This window comes from Jaculus jaculus, chromosome 8, assembly GCF_020740685.1.
Source record: "Jaculus jaculus isolate mJacJac1 chromosome 8, mJacJac1.mat.Y.cur, whole genome shotgun sequence".
Taxonomy (NCBI): Eukaryota; Metazoa; Chordata; class Mammalia; order Rodentia; family Dipodidae; genus Jaculus; species Jaculus jaculus.
The window spans coordinates 69,913,443-69,931,593 of NC_059109.1; the positions used below are offsets into that span (position 1 = coordinate 69,913,443).

The window sequence follows — 18,151 nt, forward strand, 5'->3', positions numbered from 1 at the left end:
AGCTCAGTGCGCGGCCGCCAGCCCGCCACGTCGCCGCGAAAGCGACTGCACGGCGGCCGCCCGCGACGAGCGTTCTCGCCTGGGTAGCCGCACGCCTCGCCAGACGCCCGGGCCGAAGAAGCCGAGCGGTCGGCGGGCCGTTCCCCTTGGCCGATCGCGGCCCGAGACGCCGGAGCGGCCGCCCTCGCCCGCTCCGGCCGCCCCCGCAGCCTCGCCCGGCGGGCCCGCCAGGCCTCCATCCCCGCTCAGAGGTGTCGGGCTTGGCCCCAGCCTCCGTCTTCGCCGCGCAGGATGGCGAGCAGCGGCGGCTCCAGGGCCGAGATCGTCGTCGGAGGGAAGTACAAACTGGTGCGGAAGATGGGTCCGGCTCCTTCGGGGACATTTACCTGGCGATCAACGTCACCAACGGTGAGGAGGTGGCAGTGAAGCTCGAGGCTCAGAAGCCAGGCATCCCCAGGTGCTGTAGGAGAGCAAACTCTATAAGATTCTTCAAGGTGGGGTGGGCATTCCCCACATAAGGTGGTATGGACAGGAAAAAGACTATAATGTGCTAGTCATGAATCTTCTGGGACCCAGTCTGGAAGATCTCTTCAATTTCTGTTCAAGAAGATTCACGATGAAAACTGTAGGCATGTTAGCTGACCAGATGATCAGTAGAATTGAGTATGTGCATACAAAGAATTTTATACACAGAGACATTAAACCAGATAACTTCCTAACGGGTATTGGGCGTCGCTGTAATAAGTTATTCCTTATTGATTTTGGTTTGGCCAAAAAGTACAGAGACTATAGGACAAGGCAACACATACCATACAGAGAAGGTAAAAATCTCACTGGCACTGCCGGATATGCTAGCATCAACACACATTTTGGTATTGAGCAGAGCCTCCGAGATGATATGGAATCATTAGGATATGTTTTGATGTATTTTAACCAGTCTGCCATGGCAAGGGCTAAAGGCTGCAACAAAGAAGCAGAAATATGAAAAGATTAGTGAAAAGATGTCCACTCCTGTTGAAGTTTTATGTAAGGGGTTTCCTGCAGAATTTGCTATGTACTTAAACTATTGTCGTGGGCTGCGCTTTGATGAAGCCCCGGATTACATGTATCTGAGGCAGCTATTCCGCATCCTTTTCCGGACCCTGAACCACCAATAAGACACTTTTGATTGGACAATGTTAAAGCAGAAAGCCACACAGCAGGCAGCCTCTTCCAGTGGGCAGGGTCAGCAGGTCCAAACCCTCACAGGCAAGCAAGCTGACAGAACCCAAGAATAACATGAAAGGTCTCTAAGCATGAATTGAGGAACGGAAGAAGCAGAACAGATGGAGCAGCATTTGTTTCTCCCCAAATCTAGACATTTTAGTTCATATGTACACTAGCCATTGGTTGTGGACAACCATTTATTTGGTGTAAAGAACTTAATTTCAGTATAAACTGGCTCTGGGCGGCATTGGTGATGCTGTGTCCTGAGTTGTAGCCTCTGTAATTGTGAATATTAACTGAGATAGTGAAACATGATTTTCTATTGCATTTTTTCAAGTGGAAAAGTTACCTAAATGGTTGGCACACAGATCGGTGGGGAAATTGTGCATATGCCTATTTTTGTTAACTATTTTCTTCGAACTATACTGCTTTGAGATCTCATTTCAGAGAATGGCATGAACAGTCTTCAGCCACAGTTGTGGTGGTTGTAAATGCTCACAATTGTGTCTTCTTAGGGTTGTGCCATCCCTGGGGTTTGCAAGTTGTTCACTTAAAACATTCTTTAACTGGTTGTATTCTTGTTGCAAGCTAGCTGATGTGGTAGCAACCAAAGATATTAAAGACTGCCTGCTTACCTGTGCTAGAAATAACAGCATCTAAAGTGAAGACTTAAGAAAAACATAGTGACTACTAGATTATTCTTAGGACTCTGCATTATCTCTATAAAGTTCTTGATATTTAAAGAAAAGCATATTTGCCACAAATTTAGTTAACATCTTATAACTGAACATGTATGTATGTTGCTTAGATAAATGTATTCACTGTAAACATGTATATGATCTAGGTTTTTGTTTTATTTTGAAATGGGAGCTTTTTGTTTACAAGTTCATTAAAAACTCAAAACTTTCAAAAAAAAAAAAAGAATTCACATGGTCTCCCTTGTATATTGATACAGAACTGGGGTGGGAGATACCTAGAGAGCTGGAAGAATAGTAAAAATATTTACATGGACTCCCTGGCTGTGTGTCTGTGTATATTAGTATACATGTGGGCTAGAATGGGAGAGATGTAGAAAGCTGGGAAGCTGGTAAGAATATTTTTGGAGTCTTTTTTATATTATTATTTGTACTTTTCATATTTATTTTTATTATTTATGAACAGTACTGAATGAACAAGTTGTGTGCTGATCCCATTCCCTTCATGTTATCCTCTTATAACCCCTCTCTGTACTCCTGTTCTACTGAGGGCACTCCTCCACCTCTCTGGTGTTGACTCTGTCTATATTTATATGGACCTGGGGAGGGTGGGAGTGGTGGAGAGATCTGAAAGAGTGATCTTTTCAAACCTGTTCTGCTAGGCCCTAGTATATGGACTGTTTTCTACAGTGTTGTGTGCACAGCTGCCGTCTAATGGATGTAATAATAATTTGCCCAAGTTCATTGAAACTGGAATCAAATACAAATGCATATAGCTTTCCACATATATTTGTGACCGTCTCGGGTATTATGCTGAGCTTTTAGATATATAAATGGGGAAAGCACTCACCTTCCTTTATATAACTCACAGAAAATTTGAGAAAATTGATAAGAAAACCAGTGCTTATAACAAAATGTTGCCTATTATAATAGTGGTAGACACAGATACTACAAGATTATAGAAAAAGGGACTGGGAAGCTGGCTCAACAGTTCAAAACACTTGCTTGCAAAACCTGTCAGGCCAGTTTCAATTTCCAAGCAACCTACCTAAAGCTAAAGCCGAAAAGTAGCACAAGCATCTGGTGATCTGTTACAGATGTAAAAGTCCCTGGAATATCCCACCCCCACCACACACACGTGCATTGCATTTGTTTTTAAGTAGAGTGTATGTGTTGAAGTTTTACATATCTAGTTCTATTCTATCCTTAGGTCTTCAGTGAGTTTGAATCACTTACGATATTCTTGCAGTGCCAACAGTCCCTGGTGTGCCTATATACAAACACACACACACACACACACACACAAATAAATAAATAAATTATAAACTGAAAATACATTAAAATATTACAGACATAACACTAACTATGGTCTACTTTGACTTATTAACAGCTGTGAGCCCTATTTAATAAATCACCTGACAAAATCAAAAAATTCAGTGATTTCACATTGGTGGTGATATTAACAACTAACATAAACATCAACTAGATGAATTAGAATTAATGATCAAAATAGCATGGAACATATTTTAAAAAGTGTTGAGACACATATCAGCAATCCTGGCACTCTGGAGGCAGAGGCAAGAGGATCTAGACTTTAAGGACATTATCAGCTGCATAGTAGTTTTGAAGCCAACCTGGGCTACATGAGACCCTGTCTACAAAAACAAAATAGGAATAATTAAAAATTATTAGCCAGGCATGGTGGAGCATGCATTTAATCCCAGCACTTGGGAGGCAGAGGTAGGAGGATTGCCATGAGTTCGAGACCACCCTGAGATTACATAGTAAATTCCAGGTCAGCCTGAGCAAGAGTGAAACCCTACCTCGACGAAAAGAAAAATTACTTGTGGACTTCCAGTCAAAATGGCATCTGCCTATCTATACTTCACCTTGCAGGGAAGGAAAGTACCATGATGCTGTTAACATCCACAGTGAGAAACTGATCAGAAAGACCTACATGGTTCCCCCAAAAAAGACAGATTTCTGTCAGAGCACTTGATTACCCACCTAAGGTTAATGGTAAGACCCTACTGCTGAAGACTATATGTTGGTGTAGAACATGGAAAGTCCTGGCTGGAATCTGAAAGAGAGTCAGTCCCCAGACAGTTATCTTGTCTAGTGCCAGAAGGTGCTATATGAGCAACTGGGGGAAAATGGCCAACATCTGTGCAAGCCACTCATGGTCTAAGCTACTCAGCAGCAAACAACCTGACAGGATACTCACCCAAGTGCAATAGTAGCACACAGCCATGGTGGGTAACCAACTGCTCTTGAACTGGCTGATGGATCTGCTCTGTGGAACAGAACCCATAGCTGAAACAGGGGAACAAGTCAGAACCATATCCAAAAAAAAACAAGTTTACTCTCCAATATCAAACTCCCACAAATCTTTGACTATAACAGGGCCTATACCTATTACATTCTCTCTAAAATAATGGTTATCCCATTTATTCAGTTCTGAGTTTACTCTCCATTGGAGAATCTGCTTCCCTTTTTCAGATGGATGTTTTCTCTTTTTCAGAACCTGAGGAGAGAATCAGCCCATCAGACTTCAACAGGGCCCCAGCTAAAACCATAGAGGAATTGGGGAAATGAGCAAGAGTGTTGTTTTCTTGGTGAACCTGGTACCAGCATAAGGGTAAAGAAGATAGACCCAGAGAACACTTAATTCCTACCAAATGAGATATCCAGAGACACAGGTTCCCAAGACCTCATCACTGAAGTAGGACCTAAAACCAAACCAACATGGCTCAGGGATATTCACAGAAGAGGGGGTGGAAAGATTGTTAAAGCCGTAAGTTGGGACAGTATACATAGAGACATTGCCTCTGCCCCATAACTAATGGCTATCCCCACAATGCACAACCCACATCCCCCAACAAGAATGGTCCCTTTGGAGGGAGGAAGACAGGGAGGAGACTAACACTGGTACAAACATGGCTGTTTATACACTGAGTATGTACATAATCAATAAAAATAATTGAGGACCATCCTGTAACCATTAGCAGAAATCTGTTTCAGTGTTTTCCTCTAGTTCAATCTCACCACTTAGCAGTAGAAAGCACTCACATGGAACCAGAAGCTTAATATTTAAAGGGAAGCAAACCCTTCAATGGAGTACTTGGCAGGGGAGGGGGAAATGAGAAGGAAGATGAATATGTTCAACTCAAAGTTAGTACACATGATAAAAGTGAGACTCACTTCAAAGAAAAAATGACAGCACATCTCAAGGAACTCAAAGACTTATACTGTCAAAGGCCATGGGTTCCAATGAGTTTGCCCAGGTTTTTCCTGGAAGGTTGGTGCGTTGCTAATAATCACACTCCAGAAGTACTGGGAAAGGAGGAAGAAGATGTGATTGAAGTTCATCAGGAATACCTTAGATAAGTTTTTTTTTTCTTTTCCCTCAATCCTTTTTTATTATTTAAAAATAAATCTTTTGAGATAAATTAATGTGAATTCTAAAAAATAAATAAATAAAATAAAATTACTTGTTGGGAGAATTCTGGTCAAGATGGTGATCACCTAACTGTATCACACCTCCCCGGGAAAGAAAGGCAAGGCATTAAAGGTTCACTGGGTCTTTTAGGGGAGAGGAATCTCTAACAGATCACCAGTGGGAGGGCACACAGGGAAATAAAAAGGGAATCACTGATTCCCTATCTCATGGGTAGCCCACCAGTTCCCCAATTCCCCCAAGCAGCCAACATACCCAAGGTACAAGTTTCAGGCTACTCCCACACTTATTGTAAGAAAGGGGACCCATGCCAGCATAGTTCCACTTGCCTCATTGCACAGGGGTGATAGTCCTGCTACTTCTGCCCACATGTGACCTTGGGCAGGCTCCACCCTCTGGCCCACTTAAGCTCAGGATCCATCAGTCCGTCTGCCCATCACATGCGTACCACCCATCTCCTCTTGTGCAAGCTCAGCCTGCTCTACCCATTTGCCCACTTACTGGTCTGCCTGCTGCAAGAGCTGAGGCCCATTCCACCTGTCCACACAAGCCCAGGCTCACTCTGCCTGTCCACCCAAGCCAGCTCAGGCCCAATCCTCTGTCTGTCTGCCATGCTGCTGCCTGCTGGTATCCTGTTGCACATGAGCTCAGACTGCCTCAGTTTCCCAGTGTCCAGCCATCCATAAGTTTGGGCTGCTTCAGTGCCCCACCATGTGAGAGCTCAGGTTACTTTGGCCTCCCAGCCACACAGGAGCTCAGACTGGCCATTCCACTGAGTGAGAGCTCAGACTGCTTCAGCATCCAGCACCAGGCTGCTTCAGCTTCCTGCTGTGCATGAGCTCAGGCTGATCCACCCACCAAGTGTTAACTCAGGAGCACTCTGCCCATTTGCTTGCCTCCTGGCTAGCTCAAGCCAGCTCCCTCAAGAAGCACCACTTCCCCCCCAACCCATTGAGGCCACAGTCCTACCCTCCCTGCCCATACACTGTGATGGGCAGACCACAGCCCAAAGAAATAACATGAAAACTAAAATGCAAGTAAATGCAGTAAGATTACTCATTCCTAAAATGAACATCTCTAATCAAAACATACAAGAGACATTAGGATCAGAACACCAAAATGAAGCTATGAACAATGCAACCCTGACCAAACTACTGGTAGAACTTGCAGAAAAGCAACACAGGACAATAATCATGTGGATGCTGCCATCACTAGACTAAACCTAATAGATAAGAAAGTGGAAGGAGTTCAAAGACAGCTAAGAGATATGAAGGAGAGTGAAAAAAAAAAAAAAGAGGACCTCAAAAATCAGCTGGCAATGCAAAAGGAAGACATAAGGAAATGCAAAGATGAATTCCAAGAAGCAACAAGAAAATCAGAAAATGATGTGAAAAGGGAGCTTTGACAGAGGGATGGAAACTATACATAGAAAAGTAGTAGAAAATGCAAACCTAAATTGAACAAGTCCAAGACACCCTAGAAGCTCTCAAGAATAGAGTCACCCATGTGGAGGATAGAAGCTCTGATATGGAAGACAAGACAGTAGAAACAGTTTGAGAGTTCAAAAGTTTCAATAGGCTGGAGAGATGGTTTAGGGGTTAAGCACTTGCCTGTGAAGCCTAAGGACTCAGTTCAAGGCTCAATTCCCCAGGACCCATGTAAGCCAGATGCACAAGAAGTACACACATCTGAAGTTTGTTTGCAGTGGCTGGAGGCCCTGGAATGCCCAGCCCCCTCCTCCTCCCTCTGCTCTCTCTGTCTCTATTGATCTCAAATAAATAAATAAATAAATAAATAAATAAATAAATAAATAAAATAAAAATATGTTTTAAAAGTTTCAATAACTTCAAAAATTCTGTAAACAGAACATGAAGGAATTGTTGGATACCCTTAAAAATCCTAATATCAGGATCATTGGAATACCAGAAGGAGAAGAATTTCAGACTAAAGGCATCGAGAACTTATTTAACAAAATAATCGAAAAAAACTTTGCCCCTCTTTCAAAAGAAGGGTCCATCAAGATACAAGATGCTAACAGAACTCCAAACAGATTGGACCAAAGGAGAAATTCTCTAAGACATATTGTCATTAAAACTCTAAACATTGACACCAAATAGAAAATCCTAAAGGCAGCTAGGGTAAAACAGCACATCACTTTTAAAGGTAACCCCATCAGAATTACTTCAGACTTCTCAATGGAAACCCTGACATCCAGAAGGGCCTGGAATGAAACACTACAAAGTCTAAGGACCTATGGCTTCCAAGCAAACTACTTTATCCAACAAAAGTATCCCTCATAATAGAGGGTGAAAGAAATCCTTCCATGACAAAACTCAGCTTTCAAATTATATGACCACAAAACCAAACCTACAGAGAGTATTTCAGGAAATTCTCCATGCATAAGAATCAAACAATCAACCTCAAATGCCCACAAGAAGCAGATCACAATAACTAAACTCAGAGAAGGCACAGAAAACTTCAAAGTTCATGAAAACACCAAGCCACATATAACAACACAATATGGCAGGGATCAAATCAAACCCCACAGTCATTACCCTAAATATTAATGGCCTTAATTCACCCATCAAGAGACACAAGCTAACAGGATGGATCAGAAAATTAGACTCCTTAATCTGTTGGTTCAAGAAACCAACCTCACCACTAAAGATGGATACCTCCTCAGGGTGAAAGGGTGGAAAACAATATTCCAAGCAAACAGAAATAAGAAACAAGCAGGTGTAGCTATATTAGTATCATATAAAATAGACTTCAACCAAAAATAGTCAAAAAAGATAAAGAAGGCCACTTTCTATTTATTAAGGGAATGATCCATCAAGAGGATATCATAATCATAAATCTTTATGCACCAAACACAGGAGCACCATAGTTCACAAAACAAAACCTACTTGACAATAAATCAGAAATAACCACCAACACCATCATAGTTGGGGACTTCAATACACCATTATCAGCAATAGACAGATCATCTGAACAGAAACTCAACAGGGAAGTAAGGGAGCTCAAGAAAACCAGAGATCACTTTGACCTAACGGACATCTACAGAACATTCCATCCCAAATCCACAGACTACACATTCTTCTTAGCAGCCCATGGAATATTCTCTAAAATAGATCATATACTGGGTCACAAAACCTGCCTCCATATATTTAGAAAGATTGACATAATTCCCTTTATGATATCAGATCACAATACTATATTGCTAGAAATTAGCAACAAAAGGCCCACATAGAATCCCATCGGTACCTGGAAAATGAACAGAACACTTTTATACAATAAATGGATAGTGGACAAAATAAAATACAAAATTATGAAATTTCTAGAAATGAATGGCAATGAGTACACATCGTACCAAAACTTATTGGACACAATGAAGGCGGTCCTTGGGGTAAAAGTCATAGCACTAAATGCCTTCATAACAAAGATGGAGAGACCCCAAATCAATAACCTAACCATCCACCTAAAGGCACTGGAAAAGCAAGAAAAATCCAACCCAACGAGCTCCAGAAGGAAAGAAATAATTAAGATCAGAGCTGAAATTAATGAATTGGTAATGAAGAAAACAATTAAGGAAATTGACAAAACAAAGAGCTGGTTCTTTGACAAAAATAAACAATATTGACAACCCCCTGGCCAATTTGATCAAGCAAAAGAAAGAGATGCTTTAAATTAATAAAATTACTTGTTGGTTGATTAATTGATGATTGACTGACTGATAAATCTGGTAGCCTTATGTAAAGTTCACATCCTCAATGCTGAATTGAGTAAGAGCTGCAGGCAGGCTTAATGAGTACCAAGAGGGCTATTTTGTGTTCCAAGGGTCTGGAAAAATAAGCAAGGATAGATCTGTTGGCCACAGTGATGGTCTTTTCTTGATGCATCTGCCCCTGTCACACCTTACTACTTTTGTCACATTTTCTCAGCATGAAACAGCAATTCCTGATTATCTCTTCATCCTCACATATGTTTGTGACAGGGCCACTGTGTATTTCCAGATTATTCCAGAAGCTATAGAGATTCTCCAAGGGAAAAGTCTTCTCTAAGTTTGTGTTCCTAGGGGCACAGTCCCAAGGACACTCATACAAGAGGGCCTAGCTTCAGAAGAGCTTCTAGCCCCAGACTCAGCTAAACACTGATGTTGAGCATTGCCTTCCTTTACAATATGCTCATTCTTGGTGACTATTCAGGGATGTGCCCAGACACCATGCCCCAGTAAGGCTCACCTTAATTCACCACAGAACTCTTAATTATGTTGAGCCTCAATACATTAAAGTCTCTCTCTCTTTTTGCTCTCAGAATAAATTTTCACACTTCCCCTAATGTCAAGATTTACACATTGAGATGAACTCAGGAGATAAAGTCATTTTCAAGCCTTAGAAAAAGTTATAGGCTTACCCTTTGGAATGGAGGACACATTGACCTTTGAATTACCCAGCTACTCACATGACTCTTCTACATCATTTACCACACAGGAAAAATGGTGAAAAATTTAAAATGATAGCCCTCTCCACAGTAAATAGTCACTCAAGTGAGGCTATCCTCTATTTGAATTAAGTCACAGCATGTGGTGAGCAGCACTTTGAAAGCACCCAGTACTACCTGAAGGTTATGGTAATTTATTCAAAACACATTGAAGACCTAAAGGGAGAATAGAGCTAGATATGTAAAATACGAATAGATACTGTATTTGAGAAGTTTGTTATACAAATTCCTTCTTCTTTTCATCCTTGAATTTTGTGAAGCACAGGGGAATAGAATTAGATGCTAGAACCATAGACTTAGTATTTGGGTATTCATAGGAGAAGAATTTATTTATGCCTCCATTCAAGTGTTGAATAAGAGCAATGCAATTTTGGGGAACACGAGTAAAGTTTCAATGAGAATATATAATATACAGGGCTTTATGATACCTTATACAAAGTTCAGTTATTTGTCCAAATAGATGAAGCCCTAAAGGCAGAACACCAAACAAACAGTACCAAAGCAGAAATACTCCAAGGCAAATCATAGTTAAAACTCTTAACAATGAAAAGAAGAGAGAGTGCTATCAAGAGAGAAAGAATTCACTACATACAAAGGCATTCCAATCAGAATTACCTCAGATTTCTCAATGGAAACCTGAAAGTCAAAAGGGCCTCGAATACAACACTTCAAAGTATAAAAAACTATGGCTTTCAATCCAAGCTACTCTACCCAGCAAAAGTATCCCTTATAATAGATGGTGAAAGGAAAACTGTGCATGAAAAAAGTCAATACTATGATTATATGAACACAAAGCCAAACCTACAGAGAATACTTCAATGGATACTACACACAGATGACTGAAACAACCAATCTCAAGAGCTAACAAGAAGAAGATCATGGGGCATGGCCCGCCCCGCTGCCCACAGAACCCATGGCTCCGCTATCCCCATAGTCCATGCCAGCACCCCCAGCCTGCGGGTGCCCAGTGCCCAGGCCTGGCCCAGCATCCCAAGCTCGGGAGACTGCAGGATGCCCAGCCTTGCGCCATGGCCAATGGCAGACAGCTGACTCCACGGTCGCGGGCTCGAGCCCAGCGTGGATGGGAGCAGCCGAGATCGATGTGCCAGGCTCCCTGGCTCCTGTGGGACAGGAGGTGATGGCCAGGAAGGGAGTGCCAGAGAGACCTCCTCCACCCAGCTTTCTAGAGAACAGCTTTTTGTGCTAATATCAGCAGCCTCTTTGGACTTGGGTTGTTCGATGACCTATTCCATCCTTGGACCCTTTTTCCCCATGGAGGCAGAGAAAAAGGGAGCCAGCAATACCATGATAGGCATGGTCTTTGGAAGTTATGCTTTATTTAACTTGTTGGCATCTTTAGTGTTTGGAAAATATCTTGTTCATATTTGAGCAAAATTCCTGTTTATAGCAGGAATATTTCTTTCAGGAGGAGTCACAGTTCTCTTTGGTGTGTTGGACCAACTTCCAGCAGGACCAGTATTTATCACCATGTGCTTTCTAGTGAGAATGGTCCATGCCCTAGGCTTTGGTGCAGCCATAACTGCTTCATCTTCCATCCTTGCAAAGGCCTTTCCAAATAATGTGGTGACCATCTTGGGAAGCCTTGAGGTTTTTTTCTGGACTCGGGCTAGTGCTAGGTCCTCCTTTAGGTGGCTTTTTGTATCAGTCCTTCGGCTGTGAGGTGCCTTTTATTTTTCTGGGATGCATAGTTCTGCTGATGATCCCACTCAACCTATGTATTTTGCCCAATTATGGGTTGGATCCAGGTGAACACTCCTGGAAGCTTGTCACTTTGCCCAAGGCCAGCCTTATAGCCCTCCTCATCACCTCGCTCAGCTCCTGCTTTGGCTTCCTGGATCCCATTCTGTCTCTCTTTGTTTTGGAAAAGTTTAATTTACCAGCTGGATATGTGGGACTGTCTTCCTAGGGTTGGCACTATCCTATGCCATTTCTTCACCATTATTTGATCTGCTAAGTGATAAAATGCCTCATCTAAGGAAATGGTTTCTTATTTTCAGAAACTTAATCACAGCTGGATGCTTCATGCTTTTAGGACCTGTCCCAATCTTGAACATTAAAAGTCAGTTCTGGCTTCTGGTGCTAGTCTTGGTTGTGAATGGCATCTTTGCTGGGATGAACATCATCCCCACCTTCCCTGAGATTCTCAGCTGTGCACATGAAAATGGACTTGAAGAGGGATTAAGTACTTTGCGACTTGTATCAGGCTTCTTTGGTGCCATGTGGTCAATAGGGTGAGTTGTCAATGTATTTACACCAGGAGATGGAAATAATACCTGCATTTCTCAAATGAAGACATCAAAACATCAACAGGTCATATGAATGTTTTCTTTTAAAAAAATTATTTATTTATTTATTTGCAAGGAGAGAGAGAGACAAGGAAAGAGAGAAAGAGATCATATAAGGGTATGCCAGTTCTTTCAGACACTGGAAACAAACTCTATATGCATGTACCACTGTGCATGTGGTTTTACATGGGTACTGGGGTATCAAACTCTGGTTGTTAAGCTTTATAGGTAAGTGCCTTAACTGCTGAGCCCTCCTCTCTAGCTCCACACATCAATTTTTTCTAAAGTAAACAGCTGATCTAGGGCAATGCAAGAGTTCTAATCCTCAGACTCTGCAATCCAGTATGCCAGCAGACTATAGTGGCAAATCAAAATGGACTTACACAATTTGTTTTATTTAACATCCATAAATTCCTTTAAGAGAAACAGAACTCAGATTTTTAACATTATATTCCTTTGATATATTTGCTTATTTATTTTTGACTTCTACTATGCAAAATATAAATTGTATAATAGTATGATCACACATATGTAGTTAATGAATATGTATTTAATTGAAAAAAAAAAAGAAGATCATGATAACCAAAACTAGACAAGGTTTCCTAAAAGAAAGACAGTTTTCTGTCAGAGTACTTGATGACCCACCAAAGGTTAGTGGTAAGACCCTACTGCTGAAGACACCTTATGTGGTTGACATGTAAAATGGAATGGCATGGCTGGAAGTTGGAAGAGAGTCAGTCCCCAGACCATCAGCATGTCTAGTGCCAGAAGGTGCTACATGGGTGACTGGGGGAAAATGATCAATATCTGTCCAAGAAACTCATGGTCTAACCTACTTAGCAGAAAATAACCTGTTGTGATGCCCACACAAGTGCAATAGTGGCACACAGCCATGGTGGGAAACCAACTGCTCTTGATTTGGCTAACTGATCCCCTCAGTGGTACAGAACCCATGGCTGGAGCTGGGAAACAAGTCAGAACCATATCCAGACATAATCCCACTGTCCATTATCAAGCTACCATTAATCATGGGCTACAAGAGGGCCAACACCTACTAAATTCTCTGTAAAAAAAAGCAAGGGTTATCTCATTTTTCCTGGTGCTAACTTACTCTATATTGGAGAATCTGCTTCTCTTTTTCAGATAGATGTAGATCCTAAGGAGAGAGCCACCCCATCATACCTCAAAAGGGCCCTGGCTGAAACTAAGAAAAATTGGTGAAACAAGCAAGGGTGCTGTTTTCCTGGTGAACTGGATACCAGCACAAGGGGGAAGGAGATCAACACAGAGAAAAATCAACTCCTACCAAATCAGAGAACCACAGACTCAGAGGCCCCCAACACCTAATCACTGAAGCAGACCAAAAATGAACCCAACATGGCTCAGGAAAATTTTGAAGAAGGGGGGGGTGGAAAGAATGTCAGAGTCACATGTTGGGTCATGATATGCAGAGACATTTATCTTACCCATAACTGTGGGGTAACTCCACAATGCATGATCCATATACATCAACAAGGAGGGGCCAAGGGGAGGGGGTAGGCCATGGATGAGCATAATAATGGTACCAAACTGACTGTATTTGCTGAATACAAAACTAATTAATAAAAAAAAAATTTTAAAAAAGTTAAAAAAAAGGAAAGAGAAAAATGAAAGACAGATAGAAAGAAAGGAAAGAATGATGAGAGAACGAAAATTTGTATGACAGTACCCATCTGTTAAAGGCCAAAACCCAGAATGTTCCCACAGATTTGGATAAACAAACAAAGGCAGCATCCACACTAACATTTCTCAGCTGGAATTATCCTAGTTAACTAACTAATCAGCATAGATTTTCATTTCAGGATTTCTGCCCAGCCAATGAACTGCCACCAGGAACAACTCTGAAAATCATCTGTTAAAAATCCTGTGCTTGGGCTGGAGAGATGGTTTAGCGGTTAAGTGCTTGCCTGTGAAGCCTAAGGACCCTGGTTCGAGGCTCGGTTCCCCAGGTCCCAGTTAGCCAGATGCACAAGGGGGCGCACGCGTCTGGAGTTCGTTTGCAGAGGCTGGAAGCCCTGGCGTGCCCATTCTCTCTCTCTCCCTCTATCTGTCTTTCTCTCTGTGTCTGTTACTCTCAAATAAATAAATAAAAAATTTAAAAAAAAAAATCCTGTGCTTACTTTAACAAACACTACATCAGGGCTGTCCTGACTCCATGTACCCGAGCTACATTTCTTTGTTTCCCAAAAACATGGTATTTCCTTTGGCCTCAATATAAATCTTTTGTTGCTGTTGTTGATTAAACACTATCCAAACCTGAAAAAAAAAAAGAAACTTTTAAAAAAATTCACAGAGAAGTTATTTACTCTTTTTTTTTTATCGTATAAGATAAAAAGACCACATTTGAAACATTAAACAGTATTTATCTGTCACACACTTAAAAACTATTTACTTAATGGTGAACAGTAATAGAAAATTAAACAAAGTAATATTGTGATTTAAGATGTAATTCCTCCAACAATGAGTCTTAACACTTTTGATTTAACTTACATCATTACTGAACAAGTTTACCAAAGTACCACACACAGAATTGTAGAGGTGGTTAAGGTTCAAATAGTTAAAGATTAAAGTCATGAAATTTTGATTATTTTTGAAATTCAATATAGTTCTATAAAATTTATTTGGAAGAGATTAAAATATATTTATTTTTGGCTCAGCAGATAAAGGTACTTATTTGCAAAGCCAGATGCACATAGTGGAGCATACACTTGGAAACTGTTTGCAGTAGCAAGTGGGTCTGGCATGCCCATTCCTTGTCTTTTCCTTGAGACTTGTGTCCTTTTTTACTAGATCATGCCAGTTGAATTCACTTCCTCTATTCTTTGGGTATGTTAAATATAGCTAAATTAATTTCAAAAACTGACTTATAGGTTGGATGAATATCTTACTTTATACATACATATATATATATATATATATATATATATATATATATATATATATATATATATATATACTATATATATGGCATATACATAGTATATATATAATATAATATATATTAATAATATATAATATATATTATATATTTTAAAGCTTATCAGAATTGGAATATATATATGCATATATATATTCCAATTCTGATAAGCCTTAAAATTATAAAATTTTTCATGTCTTCATATTTAAGCCAAAAACTTTACTATATAATATATATTCCTTGTTTATTTTAAACTCTGTCATCAGATCTTTTGTTCATAGTTTACTCTCTGTAGCCTCATGTGCCATAAATATGTCAACTCTGCTTTTTGTTAATATCAAACTTTTCCAGATATTAGGATATTATAATTTTTTTAATACAAAGTCCATGATGTTTGACTATCAATAAGCATACATCATGCCTGGCTAAAACTCTGTAATTTTAAGATGGTTCTTGCCTTGTTCAGTATGGTTTTGTTGGGTGAGTATCATTGAGATTATAATATAAGCACTCTGAAAAGAGACTTACTGTGATTTGGGGCTTAGAAAAACTGAGGAATCTCCCCATGTCTTAGGGAAATCCACCGTATACAAACAATGCTAGTATAGTTTGTCTAAGCTTCATGTAATAGTCATAAATATTTCTTTAGTTAAACCTTAAAATTGTTCAATGGTAAAAGATGACTATTTAAGAAATTGCTTTTTGTCTGTCTCTAAAGTATGTTAAAATCTGGCTGGCTTAACTAAAAAAATGACCAGGTTTTATTTTTTTTTTCTTAAGTTATATATAATCAGTCTTAGTCAAGGTTTCACTTAATTAATTGTCTCATTTCTAGTATCTTAAGTTCATTGCTTATGGAGATATTGATATTTAAGACATGTTTCCTTCCCTAGAAAATAATCTTATATTGCTATTCTACTTCCAGTTGGTGTGGGGGGTTAATTGGTACTTTCATTGGTATACAGGCTAGCCAAGTTGTTTTAAAACATAAATGCTGGGGTGGAGAGATGGCTTAGCGGTTAAGCGCTTGCCTGTGAAGCCTAAGGACCCCGGTTCAAGGCTCGGTTCCCCAGGTCCCACGTTAGCCAGATGCACAAGGGGGCGCACGTGTCTGGAGTTCGTTTGCAGAGGCTGGAAGCCCTGGCGCGCCCATTCTCTCTCTCCCTCTATCTGTCTTTCTCTCTGTGTCTGTTGCTCTCAAATAAATAAAAATTAAAAAAAAAACGCAAAGTAACCAAAAAAAACAATAATAAAATAAAACAGAAATGCTAAGTTTTTATACTGTCTTGTCTTTTCCTGGAATACAATTTCTAGATTAAATCAATTGTCTTAACGTTATTGATAAAAATATTGTTTTCAGGGATACTAAAATGTTTTACCTATACTTATAACTGACAAATACTTTAAAAACAGAATTTGTATACTTTTTGTGTCCAAGATATAGCTTACACTGTCACCTGACAACTAAACTTAAATATTAATCAGAATGATATTAAACTATTATGTTATTCTCTAACCACATTGGTTTTGCTAATCAGATATGTACAGTGTCTCTGAGTGAGTAATAACCATATGTAGAAGCCAACATCAATCAGAAACATTAGAACTAAAAGTATAACCACTATTTTGTTTCCTGCTCCCAGGTCAAAAGGCCACAGGAGATGATGGGACAGTGGTAACTTTTCACTTCTGGTAAATTACCTGTCTTCTTGATCAGAGAGGATATGGAGACCAAGAGATGAATTCCAAGTCAGTGTATCTGCAACAGGAGAGTCACATCGGAGGAAAATCAGTCCTCCAGACTTCCCAAAAGAGGGAGGGCCACTTTGTCAGCATGGCCTGGACTTATCCTAGCAGATGACAACGCTGAGAGTCATAGAACTCACAGGTCCCTAGAAGTGTCTCCTACAGCACCACTACTGACCTCCAAAATATATAGGGAATTCTGACAGCCTACATGGTCTTAATAGCATAGTAAGAAAAATATAACTACAATATAAACAATGATTCAGACTAATAGACTGCCCTGTCTGATGCTGACTTACAATAATAGACTCTAATATTAACTCATGCCTTCTGCCTCTGCCTGTCCCTGATTGACTTCACCTACCCTGACTTCAGCTCCTCCCACTTGCCTTAGCCAGAACCAGAGATATTTCTCAGGTCCCCTACTTTCTTACCCTTTACCCTATCTCATCCAGGAATAAGTACACTGCCTCCCCAATGGATACTCTCAAACTTAAACTCTCTTGTATTCCTACACTTCTCCTGATCTCAAAATGCTCCTCTGCTTCCTCTCTCTTGCCCCAAGCCCTCTATCCCTCACCTCTGAATGCTCATCCTCCCTTTATGCCCAGCATTTTGATGTCATAGTTATTGACCTGAGTAACAAGCTCTTTTATTCTCCCTTCTGTCTTCTCATGGGGTGCACAGAGCCCATCTCCCTCACCTTCTCTATAACAGGTGTTGCTAGTGACTGCCCCAAAGCCAGCTCAATACAGAGATGGGACAAAAGAACTCTGTTTCATTCAGGACCAAGTCATAACAACATGCTACACTGGTGCTATCAATCTCACCACTCTGCCACCTCTAGCCACCATAAAACTGCTTGCTTGTCACCTGCACTGAAGGGAAACCCATCGACTGCATTATCCAGCATCTCCCATAAGAACTCATCACCCTTATGGTTAGCATGAAAAAAAAAATTAACCTTCATCTCTTATCATTAACTAAGAAAAGGCTGGAATGTTATGTCAAGACAGGCTCCCAAAAATGGAGTCACTGAGGACAGCAGGATGGCAATAAATTTATCCACATTCCTCAGAAAACTGCCCAGCTATTATCTCTTCCTTGCCTAATAATGTACCCCCCCAGGTCATGATTTCCTGCCCCTCATCTTGTAAGTCACCTAGTCACTGTTTTGGTCTCACACCCTAGCTCCTTGAAATGGCATAAAGAACAAAGGAGTTCTTTTCCCTTCCTTACCTTCCTCCAACTGAAGATCCTTATCACACCCACTATCTGGAATCTC

General features: G+C 40.5%; 2 pseudogenes; both read left to right on the forward strand.

The window, feature by feature from the left end:
- The first annotated feature begins 291 nt into the window (after window positions 1–291).
- On the forward strand, window positions 292–2,068 carry LOC101598937 (annotated as a pseudogene).
- Window positions 2,069–10,989: 8,921 nt separating this feature from the next.
- LOC101599237 lies at window positions 10,990–12,114 on the forward strand (annotated as a pseudogene).
- Window positions 12,115–18,151: the final 6,037 nt, after the last annotated feature.